Source organism: Otolemur garnettii, unplaced genomic scaffold (assembly GCF_000181295.1).
Source record: "Otolemur garnettii isolate 467f Iridium unplaced genomic scaffold, OtoGar3 scaffold00123, whole genome shotgun sequence".
NCBI lineage: Eukaryota > Metazoa > Chordata > Mammalia > Primates > Galagidae > Otolemur > Otolemur garnettii.
In genome coordinates, this window is record NW_003852518.1 from 4,032,554 (window position 1) to 4,048,605 (window position 16,052).

A 16,052-nucleotide genomic window follows, 5' to 3' on the forward strand; every position below is an offset into this window, starting at 1 on the left:
GGAGGAGGGGGAGAGAGAAGAGGAGGAAGAGACAGAGAGGAGGACGGAGAGAGAGAGGAAGAGAGAGGAGGAGGGAGAGAGAGAGAGGAGGAGAGGGGAGACAGGTGCCCATGGCTCATCAGTTTCCAGACTCATCCCTGTCTCTGCTCCTGGGCTCCTAGCTGCTCACTGATCTGGCCCAGGCTGTGCCCAGAGTCCTGGGTTGAAGTCTGGGGGTGAGTCAGATGATGACCTAAGAACATTACCACTGCCTTCTTCGAGTCTGACCACAGCAGAGAAGTTTCTGGAACCCTACCCTAAAAAATCTAGAAGTTGGGTCTTGTTAATTTCTTTTGATAGTACTCAGGAAATAAAATTTGGATAAGTCTAAGAAATAGCATTTACTTAGCTTTGAGAAATGTTCTCAGTTCCCTGGGTGTATGAGGAAAACTTGCACAGATGCAGAAAAGAGAGAAGTTTAACATTAATTATTATGGTGCTGCATGAATATTAGACTAGGACCTGAGCCCCCAGCGAGCTCCAGGGGGACAGGCATCCCTGACAACTGGTCTCAGAGGAGCGGGCAGCTGCTGGATCCCCCAGTCCTAGGATTCATTTCTCAGTAGAAGATGGTGGTGTTTCCCAGAAAGGCACATGACTGTAGTCTGTCACAAAGGACACACAGCATGAATGGTAGGAAGGAGGATTGTAGGGATGAAAATCATTCCCCGAATGTGTTGGGCTCTGAGTCGGGAGTAGTCTGGGCCAGGAGAAGAAGACACCCAGTGAGAACTGGGGAGCAACTGGGCAGGTTCTGAGCCCAAAACCTGGAGAGAGGTTCAGGGGAGAAGAGGCAAAGTGCAAAGTGACAGAGGGACCAGCAGGGCCAGGCCCCGATGTCACACAGCTGCAGAGTGCTTCTTTGTGGACAGACGTACACGGCCAGATGGTTATGTGTGAGAACTCGGCTCGGCGCCTACAGCTCAGCCGGCTAAGGCGCCAGCCACGTGCACCTAAGGTGGCGGGTTCGAATCCCCAGCCCAGACCGGCCAAACAACAATGATGGCTGCAACCAAAAAATAGCTGGGCGTTGTGGTGGGCGCCTGTGGTCCCAGCTACTTGGGAGGTGGAGGCAGGAGACTCGCTTGAGCCCGGGAGTTGGAGGTTGCTGTGAGCTGTAATGCCACAGCACTCTGCCCAGGGGGACAGCTTGAGGCTCTGTCTCAAGAAAAAAGAAAAAGAGAGAGAACTCATCCTAGATATAGTGCTATAGATGCCATTACTGAATGTCACTGTGGTCACCAGATGGCCAAGGGCAGCACCTCCAAGGTGACCCCATGATATTCAGCAATGAGGTAGCCAGCACTTTTTTTTTTTTTTGAGACAGAGTCTCACTTTGCCACCCAGGGTAGAATGCCGTGGTGTCACTGCTCACAGCAACCTCAAACTCCTGGGCTTAAACAATTCTCTTGCCTCAGCCTCCCAAGTAGCTGGGACGACAACGCCGGCTATTTTTTTTGAGACGAACTCTTGCTCTGGCTCAGACTGGTCTCGAACCTGTGAGCTTAGGCAATCCACCTGCCTAGGGCCTCTGAAGTGCTGGGATTATACATGTGAGCCACTGCGCCTGGCGGCATCTAACACTTTTCCTAGGATGAGTTCATGAACTTAATTGTCCAATCTTATACAACATCTGTGTGGATGTTCCCTTCTCCAATTCATAATTGTTTAAATGCAAAAACTAAAGCAAAATCACAAAGCCCCAAGTCAATGGCCTGGCTACTTTGGCCTATATTTCTGTGAGTTCCTCTAAGGCACTAGCCCCTGACAGGCCCGCAGTCACTCTCGGCCGCACTCATTCCTACCTCCAGCTGGTCCCCAGGGCCCATGGGGGCCACAGCACCCTCTAAACAGCTGTGTGCTCCCAGTTGGCTCAGTTCTCCTATGGCTCAGGCACTGTGCTAAGGACCCCAGGAAAGCAACCTGTCCCTCATAAAGACCATGTGGTTTTAGTTTTAATAATAGCCTCATTTAACAGATTAGAGAACCGTAAAGGTGTTTGTGGAGAGACTCCAGGATTCTCACTCTAATCTGCTTGAATTCAAGGGGGCTGAGCTTTGCCATCCCCCGGCAGTCTCCTGTGGGTGTTCTCACCTCCTGTCTCCATCCCTGGAACCACTGCCCTTCATCCCACACCTTGCCCTAACCAGGTATCCCGCGTTGTGCCTGAAGTCTGTCCTCCCCCAGCCACACCGCCCCAGGAACATCTTCCCTGCAGGCCCCACTTCTGTGTAGCTCCTCCAGGGAGCCTTCCCCATGCTCTGCTCTTGGGCATCACAGCTCCCAGGGAGGCATCTGTCCCAGCCTCACTGCACTATTGCAGGTCTCTGAGAAAGACTTTCCTGCCAGGAGAGCTGTTCCTCAGTAACATGGGCTGGTTTTTACAAAGCTAGGCAGCCTCATCATTGGAAGCTGTGAAGTGTGCATCAGAGGTATCGACAGGGACTTCCTGGCATTGAGGGTGGAGGCTGAAGCCTCTTCTAGCTAGGAAGATTCTGGGGTCTCAGATCCACCCACCATGACTGACTGTGACTTCAATCAGACTCTGGGTTCTTATTGCAGAGACCCCAGGAGCAGAGTGCTTTGGGCTGGGACTGGGTAAGAGAGGGCTCAGTAAGGTTATCAGGTGAACAAAGCATGAGTGAGGGCCCTGGTCCTCTGTGTCTTAGCCCGCTTCCAAGGGAATCCAACCTGCAATGTAGACAGCATGAATCCATGCCCATGTAGTTGGCTCCCAGGGCCCATGTTGGTAGAAGCTGGTGTCAGTGCACTTTTGGAGAACAGGATGCTATATTAGTCAGGGTTCTCCAGAGAAACAGAACCAACAGGACATATGTAAATACAGTGGAACCTCTGTAGGTTTGCCCATTCATACAGAGGTTGTCGACATAAGGAACTAGGCCTACTGAACTGATATGTAATTAGGTCAACTTAAGGAGGCGGTCAACTACAGAGATTCTACTGAGTACAGTAGAGAAGGTTTATTATAGGACACAGCTTACATGATTATGGAGGCTGAGAAGCCCTACGATCTGCTGTCCGCAACCTGAGGCCCAGGAGAGCTCGTAATGTAAATGCCAGACTGAGTCCAAAGGCCAGGAACACTGATGTCGGAGTGCAGGAGAAAATGGATGTCCCATCCCAGGAAAAAGAGAGAATTTGCCCTTCCTCTGCTTTTTTGTTCTATTTGGGCCCTATAAGGATCAGATGGTGCCTTCCCATACTGGTGAGAGTGGGTCTACGTTGTTACTCAGTCTGCTGGCTCACATGCTAACCTCTTCTAGAAACACCCTCACAGATGCACCTGGAAATAATGTTTCACCAGCTATCTGGGCATCCCTTAGCTCAGTTAAGTTGACACATAAAATTAACCATCACAGGCACTTAGGATACACAGGTTAACAAAAGATCCTGGGACACAAAAAAGGTGAGGCAGCCCTAGTTACGCCTGGCAAGTGTGTAAAGAAGCCCCTATCACTGAGTTGTAGTGAGGGCATGTGTGTCTGGGGAGACAGAAGGGGAGAGCAAAAACCATGAGATGTTCCAATGAGAATCTCCAAGGACTCAGTATCTTAAGGCAAAACACAGGCGGTGCCACCACCCCACAGTTCTCATATGGCGTTGGTTGTAGAGCTATGTAACCACATTTTGGACAAGGTTTCATGCCGCCTCTTTCAACTGGTCTTGGAAAATATTAATTTTCAGAGGAAAAAAAAGAAATAGGAAAAATATCCAAGTCATTGTTCATATACTTCCCTTGATCCAGGGAAACAAAATCATGAGACTTTTGCCATGGTAAAGACAATCTTCATGACAGTAACGAGCTTCCAACAAATCTTCTAGAATTTCTGTGGGACAGGAGCAAGAATAGGCCTGAGTGGGGCTCGGGGTGCTTCCTGCCCTGACTGCCCCCCCCCACCTTCTTGGAGCCTTGGGAGGGAGAGGCCACTCGTGGTACATAACTACTTTTTCTTCAGCTAAATTGGCTTGAGACTTTTGTTTTCAAATCTGAGATATTTTTGGATGTCTAAGGATGGAAAAAATGCACGTTCTGTTTTTCAGATACTCACTCATGCCCTGTTTTGTTTAATTTCTTGGAAACTCAAAAGTTGTGGCCTGTGCAGTGGGGAGGCCCTAGGCCCAGGAAGACTCGGAGGAGCAGGCTCGTGAGGGGATGGAGAGGGGCCTAGGTCCAAGCTGGGTGTCCAGAGGCTGCCCTGCATGGACCGAAGGATGAGGTGGTGTTTGGGGGGTTCAGCTACACAGGCTAATGCAAAGCGCATGGGAATACTGGAGTCTGGTTTTTCTTCTCCTTTCTCCGGATGCTGCCACTGCATAAAAGGACACTCAAGTCACAGTTGTTCCAGAAACAAGGGTGTGGTTAGGCATCCCTCCCCCCTGCTGCCCCAGGGAGAGCAGCAGAGTGGGTGGGGCCATCTGGCTTGGGTGGGGGTAGCAGGAGATTTTAGGAGCAGCTGCCTGATAGAGCCACAGAGAAGCGCAGCCTTGCAAAGCCTTCCCAGCTGCAAGCTCTTGGTACACTGAACAGCATTAGGTCCTCACACAGGTGTCCTAACACCTCGTGAAGTTCAAATTCATTTAGTCATTCAGCCAGCATGGATTTGGGCCCTGTGATGGGTACCATGATGCAAGTTGAATAGCACACGAGTGGCTCCAGATCTGAAAGTCACCATAGTCTAGTGGAAGGGACATAGGAAAAGAGACGATTTGGTGCAACTGACTGAGCAGATGAGATGAGCAGGCATCTGGGAAGAAGTTAGAGTAGCTTGGAGGCCAGATGGCCCTAGGTCCTTTTCATGTTCTGCCTCCAAGTTACCTGGGCTTTGGGAGCCAGTCATAGGATGGGCCTCACCCCCTTCTCTAGGTCAGCTGGCTGTGACCTCCTCCCCACCCTGCCTTATGGCCTCTTTCCTGGTACCCACCCAGTCCTTCCCCTCCTCTTCAACTGGTGTCTCCTAGAGGGCAGGAAAATGTCTGCCCCTTCTCTGAGAGCCTGGGGCTTGGTGCTCCTGAAGGCTTTGCCTCAGGGAATGAATGAGGGCGAGCTGGGTCTGCAGGAGACACAATGTTACCTTCCCCAGCCTTGCAGGGCTTGTTCCAAGTCTTGCGGAGCAGCTCCTGTCCCTCCCTGTATGGTGGGAGTGGAAGTGGAAGTGGAGTGTTTGTAGCATGAAAGGATTCTGGTTGGCTGCAGATCCCCTCCCTGGGCCAGACCACTCTGGATCTTGAGCTTCAGTTTCTGTTGGGTGCTTTTAAAAGTGATTTCAGAGATGATTTTTCTTTTCTTCTTTTTTTTTCTTTAGACAGAGTCTCATGTTGTCACCCTCAGTACCATGGGATCATAGCTCACAGCAACCTCAAACCTCGGGCTCAAGCAATCCTCTTGCCTCAACCTCCCAAGTAGCTGGGACTATAGGCACCTGCCATAACACCTGGGTATGTTTCAGAGACCGGGTCATGCTCTTGCTCAGGCTTGTCTTGAGCCAGCCTCCCAGAGGGCTAGGATACAGGAGTGCCTGGGACGATATTTCTTGCTTCCTTCCTCTACCATCGCGGAAAAGCCTGGTTTTCCCTCCTTCCCCATCTTCCCTGCGGGGTGGGGTGCGGTGGATAGGGCGTTCAGTTCTTGAATCAGAACAGCTCTTGGTAATTGCTGGATCAGGACTGATCCCAACCCTGTTCCTGATGGAGGCTGAGACCATTATCTCCACACTGCAGAAGAAACCCGTGTCCCTCTTACATAGGATGGGGGAGGGGCCGTTTCCCTGTAAATGTCCCCAGGCTGAGATGCGGAGGGAACTTTTTGTAACCTCCCCAGAGGAGCAGCCCGTCTGGTTTCTCACAGAGAGCCCTTCAAGAGCATGTTGTCCATTCCCCAGATTTCACAAATGGCCGAACTGAGGCAGAGGGATTGAGCGCAGGAACATCTGAATCTTGGGGATGGACAATCTACAGGCCTTTCCTGCTCTGAGAATCTTTCTGCTTGTGACCTTCCCTCTTGTGTACCCGTGGGCTGTCTAAATTCTGCTCATTTGTCCAGGCTCATTTTAAGAAGACTTATAAAGTCTTCCCGACCCCCTCCCTCCATTACCCAGACCTGACAAGGACTGTCAAGGTTCCTCGGACTTTCTTGCCGTGGCTGTGCCATTTTTTGTATACACAGCCCCCACCAAACTGTAAGCTAGAGGAGGGTGGGTAGCTTTTGCTCCCGGAGAACGCCGGAACCGTAGCGCTGAGAAAAAGAATAGTCTGGCTGTGCAGGAACCAGAACTCGAACCTGGCTCCCAGGTACTCTTTCATTGCCCCCGAAACCTGCGAATCCCCACAACCCTGAAACCTGGGCTGCTCAATGGGTCTAATTCCTGGACCCCATCACAGCCAGCGAAGGGAGGTCTCAAGGGGGCACACTGGCAGGGCAGAGTGCACTGGCGAACCTGCGCGTGGATGCGCTCCCATAGTCGGGGTGAGAGGCCAGGTGACTTGCCGGGCCCCGAGCGCGGGCGCTGCCGGTGGCGATTGCCGGCGCCGCCTCGAGGGGGCCCTGCCGCGGGCGCCGGCCGCCAGCCAGGAGGACGGGCCCGCCCGCGCGCTGCTCGGCGCCCAGCCTCACTGCGGCCATCGCCCTGCCGGACCGCGCTGCAGGCTTCCCCAGGTACTGGGGCCGGGGGAGGGAAGGAAGCGGCCACGCGCCGCCACCGCCTTTGTTTCGGTCTCGGAGCGGGCGTCTGCGCCCTGGGCGCGGGGACGAGGCTCGGGGCGAGAAGGGGTCTGGAACTAGGGCGCAGAAAGCGGGGTCAGAGCCCGGGGGTGGGACTGGGGGGAGAGTGTTGGGAGATAGGGGTGCGGGGACCGGACTGGGCTGGGGAGACTGTGACTGGGGCGCGCGGGGACCAGCGCTGAGAGTGGGCGGGCACAGAGTTTGGGGCGCGCACAGAGGACAGGGGCTTGGCTGGAGTCGTAGGACAGGGGCTGGGGCGCGGGCTAACTGGGCCGGAATCTGGGGACTGGGCGCTGACAGACCACGCCAGGGGGAGAAGTTGGGGCCCCGGCTGGCTCAGACCGGACCAGGACCGCGGGCCGGGGCCGGAGCGGCACTTTTGCGATCGCGGTCTGGGCCGGTCGGACTTCGCTCCCTGGGACACCGTCCGGGAGTGCAGGGTGGAGAGCTGATCTGGGGGCTGCAGTGAGCACGCTCGAGACCCCTGTCCGGCTTTCCGGGCAAACTTCCTGGTGCGTCAGTCTCTTTCCCTTTCCCTTCGGTGGGTGGGAGGCAGGGGGTCCCTCTGCGCCCCTTGCCTTTTCTGTGAAGGAAGAACTGGGGGTGTCCAAGCCGGGGCCACCAGTGGCACGTGTCTCCTGGCACGCCGGCGCTGTCGTTGACAGGCTAGAGGAGGGAGGGTCCCGGGCGCTCCAGGGGTCCCTGTGCTGGTGCAGCGCCGCAGCCTGACGAGTGAGCCGGGAGCCCTTTGCTTGGAGTGATTTGAGAATCTTTGTGGCGGGAAGAGACTCAGGAGCTCTACTAGCTTTCTTCAGACAGTGCCCGGGTTGACCTGGACTCTCCTACGTGGTTGAAAAATAAAAATCGCCCTTCAGGGTGCGCGGCCTGAAGACAGCGCCGGCCAGGGTGGTCAGAACACACTGGGAAGCCCCCAGGCTCTCCGGAGGCCCATCCACACAAGTTGATCTTCCGAGATGATTTTTCCCCAGTTTTTTTCATTGCCTGCTGCATGATCCTAGCAGATGCTTAGAATGCACTGAAGAGTACAAACGCAGAAATTGTCACTGTATTGGCAGGGACTAACCCTTTGACTTTTGGTGTGTTTTCTGGAGGCTTCTGGTTTGTGCATATTCATTTTGTAAAGTGCTTTAGTTCTTTCCCTTTTGAACGAGGTTTGCTTGTCCTTGTGACTTTAAGTTCTTCCCTCTTTGGGGCCTGCAAGGTTATATTTGCAAATCAATCAACCAACAAGTTTTAAGAAAGGCTTTTCTGTGCTGAGGCCTTCAGGGCCAGGGAGGGGGTGGGTAGTCACCACAGCTGGAGGGTGGAAACTCTGAGATCTAGGTGTACAGGGCTGGGCCGGGCAGCAGATCTCAGGGCACAAAGAGGTGAGTGGGGGAGCTGGGACTAGGCGAGCCAGACTCCTGACCTCTGACAAAGTAATACTGACCTCAAAGACAAAGTAGTACTTGGGACTCTGAGGAGTGCTGAGTGTTTGCTTGTGCTAAATGCTTTGCATGCATTAATTTCTTCTCACTCAAGTAACAACCCTTGGAGGGAATTGGGATTATTACCCCATTTTATAGGTGAGCAAACTAAGGCAAAGAAAAGCCAAGTAACTTGTCGAGGATGATGAAACACAGCGGTGCAGCCCAGGATTCCTGGACAGGACTGGGGCTCTGGAGCCCTGATCCTGGTTGCTGCAGCTGCACGGCTGTGATCCGATCCTAACGCATGTCCAGACAGCAATTCCTCAGGGAGGCTGCCAAGGCTATCAGCAGCTCAATTGAATTATTTCTTTGGGCTCCGCGCCTATAGCTCAACCGGCTAAGGGGCCAGCCACGTACACCTAAGGTGGCGGGTTCGAATCCCCAGCCCGGACCCGCCAAACAATAATAATGGCTGCAACCAAAAAAAAGCCGGGCGTTGTGGCGGGCGTCTGTGGTCCCAGCTACTTGGGAGGCGGAGGCAGGAGACTCGCTTGAGCCCAGGAGTTGGAGGTTGCTGTGAGCTGTAATGCCACGGCACTCTACCCAGGGGGACAGCTTGAGGCTGTGTCTCAAAAAAAAAAAAAAAAGAATTATTTCTTTGAAAACCACCTAGAAGATGGAAAAAGTAGTTCCCTCAGGGAACTGACTATTCCTGCAAGCAAATTGATTGGGCTTTACAAAGTGTCTCGGTGGCACCTAATGTTTTGAAATTGAGCTACCTGCAGATGTGATCCTGTCACCCCAGCTAAAGGTCAGGTCAAAACATGTTCCTGGGCTGCAGGAGGTGCTGCTGATGGGGTAGCAGAGATCTGAGGAGGAGGCAACGAGTCAAGAACAGAGAGCGGTAGAGGCTGTTCTGGGAGTTGCTGCTTGTCCGGGTCCAGGACTCTGCACACAGGACCCATTTTACAGATGAATAAAATGCCAAGAAAATCTCTAAAGTCCAGGAGCAATTGGGGATCTGAATGGGCCTGTGTCCCTTCCCTGGGATCAGTTTGTTCTGAACTATCCGTGTCCAGGGGCAAGCCTCTTGTTCCCTTACATGACTCTGTGTGTGAACTTACAAGGTTGGGGGCGGTGCTGGGCATCCCAACAAGAGAACTCTGGGCCTTTCTGTGGGCAGGAAGCTTGTTTATATCCCTTCTAGGAGGTCAGACATTTGCTGACTGAGTATCCCAGCAGTGCTCTTAGAACTGAGGCGCTGTGGCTTCCTTACAGCGACCCCCAAGTATTTTTCAGAGAGGGGCCTCTGGTTTGTGGGTCATTGTTTTTTTCTTTTCTTTCTTTTTTGTGAAACAAAGCCTCACTCCTATTACCTTGGGTACAGTGCCCTAGCATCATAGCTCACAGCAACCTCAACCTCCTGGGTTCAAGTGATCTTCCTGCCTCACCCTCTTGAGTGGCTGGGATTGCAGGCTCCCGCCACAACACCTGGCTAGTTTTTCTATTTTTAGTAGATATGGGTCTTGCTCTTGCTCAGGCTGCTTTTGAACTCCTGAGCTCAGGTGATGCACAGCATCAGCCTCCCAGAATGTTAGGATTGTAGGGGTGAGCCACCATGCTCAGCCTTGTGGTTTAGCTCTGAGCAGCCCAAGCTTCGGAGGGATGGATGGGTCTGGACCGATGCTCTCAGGAGGTGCATGGACTATGGCTCTCCCTTCCCGTAGGACCCCTTCCTTGGGACCATGGTAAACCTGGAGTCATCAGCTAGTCCCTCCCAAGTGGAGACTGGAGTGACCTAGAGCCAGCCCTGACTACCCAGCGTCCTGTACAGCTGCCCCTGCTGAGCTAGAATGAGGGGTTCTGGTTAGTCTGTTAAGTAGGAATGTGAATAACTTAGAGGTGTCTTTGTTCCTCACAGATAGCAGGAGTGTTAGAAATAATCAAGACACAGAACACTGTTACTTCTTTTAACCCTCACAGTGAATTGAAGGGGATGTTGCCTGCCCCTGAATAGGGATCTCTACATGGAACGGGTATTTCAAGGGCTGACTGTTGCCTGCAAGGGCTGTTGTTTCCAGTCTGCCTCACTGCTTCCCCCACATGCTGCCAGGCGTGGGTGAACTTCTCTTGGCTTCAGAAAGCGTTTTGAATCTTGGTGTATGTTGTGTCCTCTTACAGACAGACATTTGTCCCATTGCACTGTTGGTTCTTTGTTTCTTGTAAAAGCAGAAAACTAGATTCTGCACCTTCTTGCACTTTTGTTTGGGCTGTGTGAATCAGGAGTGTGTTCTGTGCAGGCTCACAGTTGCAGTGTGGACATGGTGGGATATGGGGCTCAGCGTGGGGTCCCTGGAATTGCCTTTGATGTCCCAGGTGGGGCCTCCTTGAGGGCTGTCTCCTGCCCTGCTGTGTGCTGTCAGGGGACCTTCCCTGCACCTGGCACTGGCCCAGCAGTGCCTCAGGCCTCTCACTTGGTGACCCAGATCTCCACTAGGGTCTGCCTCTGCTGAGCAGGAGCAAGAGAACAGTGAGGGTGACCAGTGGTTGAGGCCATCAGCTTGGGCTTGAAGCACAGAGCCAGGTAGCAGCCCTCAGAATGCACCACTGTGCCAAGAAGGGGACCCTTCCTGATGGTCATTATAGTGACCCTAGACACTTAAAAAGAATTATGCTGATTTCCTAAAAAAAAAAAAGAAGGCAGTAATCTAGTATTAATACGTTTTGCCTCAGATAGGCAAAATGAATGGAAGATTATGCTGAAGGAGTCTATGTCAGTTATCTAGAAAATTTAAGGTGACCAGACGACCTGCTTTTGAACAATTTGTCCCGCATCCCGCGGCCTTTTAAAAAAGTCCTGATTTTTGGAAAGAACACAGGACAAGCTAGGGAAAGTCGGGCTGCTGAAAAGCTTAATGTAACTCCATTTGGGAATGAAGAGGTTAATGAAACTTCATTTGGAATTGAAAAGGCTAATGTAAACTCCCTACTCCCCTCCTGGACAAGGTCGCCCAGGTGGACGGGCACCCACTCTTTTGAGCCACAGGCGCCGCCCTATACGTAATTTTTTTTAATGTATTGTATTTGTAAATTATACTTATGTTGAAATTTAAAAAAATATATATCACAATACTATTTTTGCGTTCTATGAAAAATTTTGTTGCTCCATATAGACCACATTTTTAAATTTTTAATTAGGAACCCCGCCCCGCCCCCTACCTCCCCAGTCAATGGTGTTCCGCTTTACCAATGTAAAAATCTGGTCACCTTAAGAAAATTCCCTCTGGTAGATCATCCCCTGATCCCTGATCGTGCCAGGGAGGTGCTCCTCAGAGCCACCCTCTAGGAGCGAGAACTCTTTCTATGTCTCCACTCCGCCCTGAGAATCCCCGGCTCACAGCCTGCTGGGTGGCCCAGTGACATGGCTAAGAATGCCTTCCTTTCCTGCTCTGTCCCCCTCGCTTGTCAGGCATGTATCTGTCTATCCCCCACTGACCTTGCATTAATTCTCTTGTCTTCCTTCTTGGAAGAGGGTGTGAGCTTAAGTAACTTTTCCCTGTTGGGGGATGGCAAGTTCTGGATTTGAATCCAGATCTGTCATGGATTTGAGTTCTTGCTAAGACTTGGGCTATGTGGCCCTGCCCCGCCCCCCCCCCCCACCAACCCTTGGCACAGCCCATGCTGGAGTGGCAGGCCCAGGCTTGGGAGCTGTGGCCACCTGCTGTCCACACGGCCAGGGTGCCTGCCCAGCTGCTTCCTTGCACAGGCTGCCTTCCTTTACTCCTCTTCCTTCCCCTCTGCTCTAATTATGGCACATGTTGAATCGCTGCCCTTCCTCTTCCTCTTCACTTTTGGGGACAGATATTAGCATTTAATACATCCTCTGTAGGCCTGCCTTCACGTTTCACGCCTGCTTTTAAGGTATCAGAAGACGTCTTCAGGAATCTCTCTTTTGGCTTCGCAGGTGGCAAACTCTCGGTGCCCAGAGAGTGTCAGAGCGGATGCCCTGCTAACTATTGCCGGAGCCGCTCTCTGCCTTGCCACCCTCTGCTCCTGGCATTGGGGGACACTTCTAGGTGGACTAAAGGGTGTCATGCCCCCTCATTTGTCTTGGCAGTAACAGTGTGACATGGCTCCTCTTGTGTGTAGAGTTTATGAAACAGCTCATGAAAAGTAGAAACCGATTCCCTGATGGTTTGAATTCACCAGAATGCTCTTGTTGCAATAGTGAGAGCGCTCTGGGACGTGGCTGGGCCGAGGCTGTTCAGGGCCATCTGCAGTTGCTTTTCTTTTTATAGGAGAGCCGGGGCCCTGCTCCCGGGACCCGGAGCCAGAGCCGGAGCCGATTACTTCTCGCCAGAGGATTCAGGAATCCACACTCTCCCTGTTACCCTGGAACACAGCTGCAGTGCGTAGCATTTCACTTACTTGGAGCTGCACAATAAATGGTGCAGGCCCACATCTGGCTGGCTGAGCGGGTGGCGAGTGGGCCCTGGGGCCACACAGGGCCATTAGGGAGGCTGTCTGCGACCCCGCCCGTGCACATTCCTCTATGAACAAAGGGTTTCCCTCGCCTGGCCCTGGCATTTTTCTCCATTGTGTAATCCATCACCTTTCTTAGAGAGTTCCCTGGGCGCCCATCCCTCTCACTACTAACTATTTGGGAGGTAGATCAAAAGTACGTTTAGGCTTAGAGACAGGGAAATAGGCCAGGCTGTAGCATCCCACAAACCTGTGGAAAAGCCGCTCCTTGTCCCCAAGACGTTTTCCACATCACTGTGAGGGTCTGTGTCATTCCTCACCTGTAGCCTGGGGATGTCATGCCTCCATAGGTCCTGAGCCTGGGTGGGTGGGGTGCTGTTTTCCTGGTGTCCCTCCCTGCTTGCTGGCTCCAGGCCCACTGCTACATTGGTCTTGCTGAATTTCCATGGCCCCAGGGGCCTGAAAAGCTCCTGCGGTCTTGCTGGAGAACCACTTCCCCATTCTTGGAGGGAGGCTCTGGGTGCACTGGATGACACAGAGGAGGCCCGCTGTGATAGATGAGCTTGTCTCAGGGATTGGGGACAGGTGTGTTTCCAGTTTGTCTCCTGTGGAAAGACCTGCAGAGGCCAGTGGTGGGAGGTAGAGGAGAGGGGGCCTGTGTACACATGTCTTGGCAGGACTGGGTGCTAAGGGAGGTAGGAGGGGCTCTAAGCTGGTTAGGAATGCATTTTTCTCTTGTCCTGCACCCGGGAGGGCGGTGCATTCATAATCTATTACTCAGGGAATAGCTGAAGACTCTTAAGTAACGGAGTGTCTTTTTGCTCCCCAACTTGCTTTTTGACCATTTTTCTATAAAATATTTTTCATGTAATACAGATGTGTTCGTTGTAGACTTGGAAAAGATAGAAAAATGCTCAGGGAGCAGGAAAAATTTCTTCCTAATATCACCATCCCAGAACTTAATATTTTATTTATTTATTTTTATTTTTTGGACACAGAGTCTCAAGCTGTCGCCCTGGGTAGAGTGCTGTGGTGTCACAGCTCATGGCAACCTCTAACTCTTGGGCTTAGGCGATTCTCTTGCCTCAGCCTCCCAAGTAGCTGGGACCACAGGCGTCCAACACAATGCCTGGCTATTTTTTTTTGGTTGTAGTTGTCATCATTGTTGTTTAGTGGGCCGGACTGGATTCGAATTCGCCAGCTCCGGTGTCTGTGGCTGGCGCCCTAGCTGCTTGAGCTACAGGCACTGAGCCAGAGGTTAATATTTTAACCAGATGTTTTCTATGCTTTTTTACCAAGCTGAGATCATACCATATGTATTTATTTTGTATCCTGCACTTTAAAATCAGTGTGGCAGCATAAGCATTTCTCAATGTTTATTATTTATTTATTTTTGAGACAGAGTCTTAAGCTATCGCCCTGGGTAGAGTGATATGGCATCACAGCTCACAGCAACCTCAAACTCCTGGGCTTAAGTGATTCTTTTGCCTCAGCCTTCTGAGTAGCTTGGATTACAGTCACCCACCACAATGCCCGGCTATTTTTTTGGTTGCAGTTGTCATTGCTGTTTAGCAGGCCCTGGCCGGGCTGGAACCCGCCACCCTGGTTGTGTGTGTCCGGCGCCCTGCCGACTGAGCTACAGGTGCCGCCCACATTTCTCAATCTTTAAATAGCTCTACACAAACACCACTGCTAGTGTCAAGTGTCTGCCCTTCACTGTTTGTCATTTATGTCCTGTGTCATCCTTGCACGTAGACCTCAGGGTTATCCCAGCTGGTGGTATACTTGGAAGGACTTCTAACAGACTCATGGAGGTCAAAGAACACAATTTTTTTTTTTTATTGTGGTACAATGCACGTGACATGCATCGTTTTACCCATGTTTAAGTGTACAGCTCCGTGGTGCTGAGTGTGTTCAGCCTGGCCCTGCAGTCATTACCACCGTCCATCTCCAGGACACTTTTCATCTTGTAGGACTGAAGTTCTGGACCCGTTAAACCCTAACTCTCTATTCCTTCTTCCCTCAGCTTCTGACAACTACCATCCTGTTGCATTTCACTTACCTAATGTCCTCAAGTTGATCATGTTGTACAGACTTCTGTGTTTCTCAAAACTTTTGTGATGACTCACCTGTGGGTCAGAATTTCCCTGTTTTTTTTTTTTTAAGGCTGAATAATATTCCGCTGTGTGTGTCCATTTTGTGTATGTGGGTATCCTGGAGTTTGTTTGTCCATGCATCTGTTGATGAGTACTTGGGTTGCTCTGACCTTTTGGCGATTGTGAGTAACGCAATGAACGTGGGTGCCCCATCTCTGCTTTCAGTTCTGAGTATGTGCCCTCACAAGTGAGTACATGGTTTTTTGGAGCCCCTTGGTATATATATGGCCAAATTGCAGGTGAGATGTGTGCTCCCTGGTTCCTCAAGGGGTGCACCCACTTAGGGTCCCTAAGTATGGCTGGGTTGTGGCCCACAGGGTAAAACCAGGCCTGCAGGAAGAGGAAGAGGGAGGCTTCTTACTGAGCTATTTTGTCAGATTGTGTAAACTCAGTGATTAATGGATTGAGAAAGCAGGAAGAATGTCTTTTATTTAAAAAAAATAAAGAGGTTTTGGGGTTGCTTGGTTTTATTTTCAATTAAAAGGGCCTGATTTTGTTTCTGGAGAATGGTTTTAATTTGGATAAATGGTTCAGTCTGGGAGCCACATGCCAGCGCCTATGATCTATGAGTGTAATTACTCCGGGTTTCCGTGGCTGCTTTTCTGAGGGAACAGCCTGGAACCCGCTCTTGTTTGGCTCTGCAAATGGCGATGAAGGCCCCCCAGGCGCTCGGAGGGAGGTAGCTTTTCTGACCAGTGCCTGAAGACTGCCAGGCCAGCAGTGGCCAGCCCAGAGACCACGGCTGTAATGCCCTCCTGGGCTGATGCTGGTTAATTTCTGCCCCCTGAGAATCTGTTCACAATTCCAGGTCAGGAATGGCAGTAAACAGGCCCTCTCTTCCCCTCTCGGAACACCTTGGACCAAAATGACTGGCATCTTTTCCCACATGGACATCTGCAGAATCGGTCAGATACGGGGTCATGAGGAGAGAGACTCATCTTACATTCCCCGCAGTTCCCTGAAGCTCCCTGGGCCAAGGTGGGCAGAGGGCTGCTCTGTGGGGTGGTCAGCCACAGCTGCCTTCTGATGGGGATGCTGGGTATAGGGAGGTGAGGGGTAAATCTGGGGGGCTTTGGGGAGCAAAGAGCTGCCTGGTGTGAGCTCTGGAGTAGCAGAAGCTATGTGCAGAAGGTGAAGGGGAATAAAAAGCCGAGATAGGGCGTTGACTTCCATGCTGTTTATAGCAACAGGGCTTATAGATTGTCA

General features: G+C 51.8%; 1 protein-coding gene and 1 pseudogene across 3 annotated transcripts in view; one reads left to right on the forward strand and one right to left on the reverse strand.

Moving 5' to 3' along the window:
* Nucleotides 1-6,679, reverse strand: part of LOC100954533 — a 105,459-nt pseudogene extending 98,780 nt beyond the window's left edge.
* An 18-nt stretch (nucleotides 6,680-6,697) lies between these two features.
* TNS3 (tensin 3) overlaps nucleotides 6,698-16,052 on the forward strand; it is a 311,621-nt gene continuing 302,266 nt past the window's right edge. For 2 of the 3 annotated variants that reach the window (XM_023517872.1, XM_023517873.1), the window contains exon 1: nucleotides 12,547-12,616. The gene's annotated coding sequence lies outside the window, so the exon portion shown is untranslated. Of the gene's footprint in view, nucleotides 6,713-12,546; nucleotides 12,617-16,052 lie in introns of those variants that run through there. The other variant, XM_023517874.1, reaches the window with a different exon arrangement.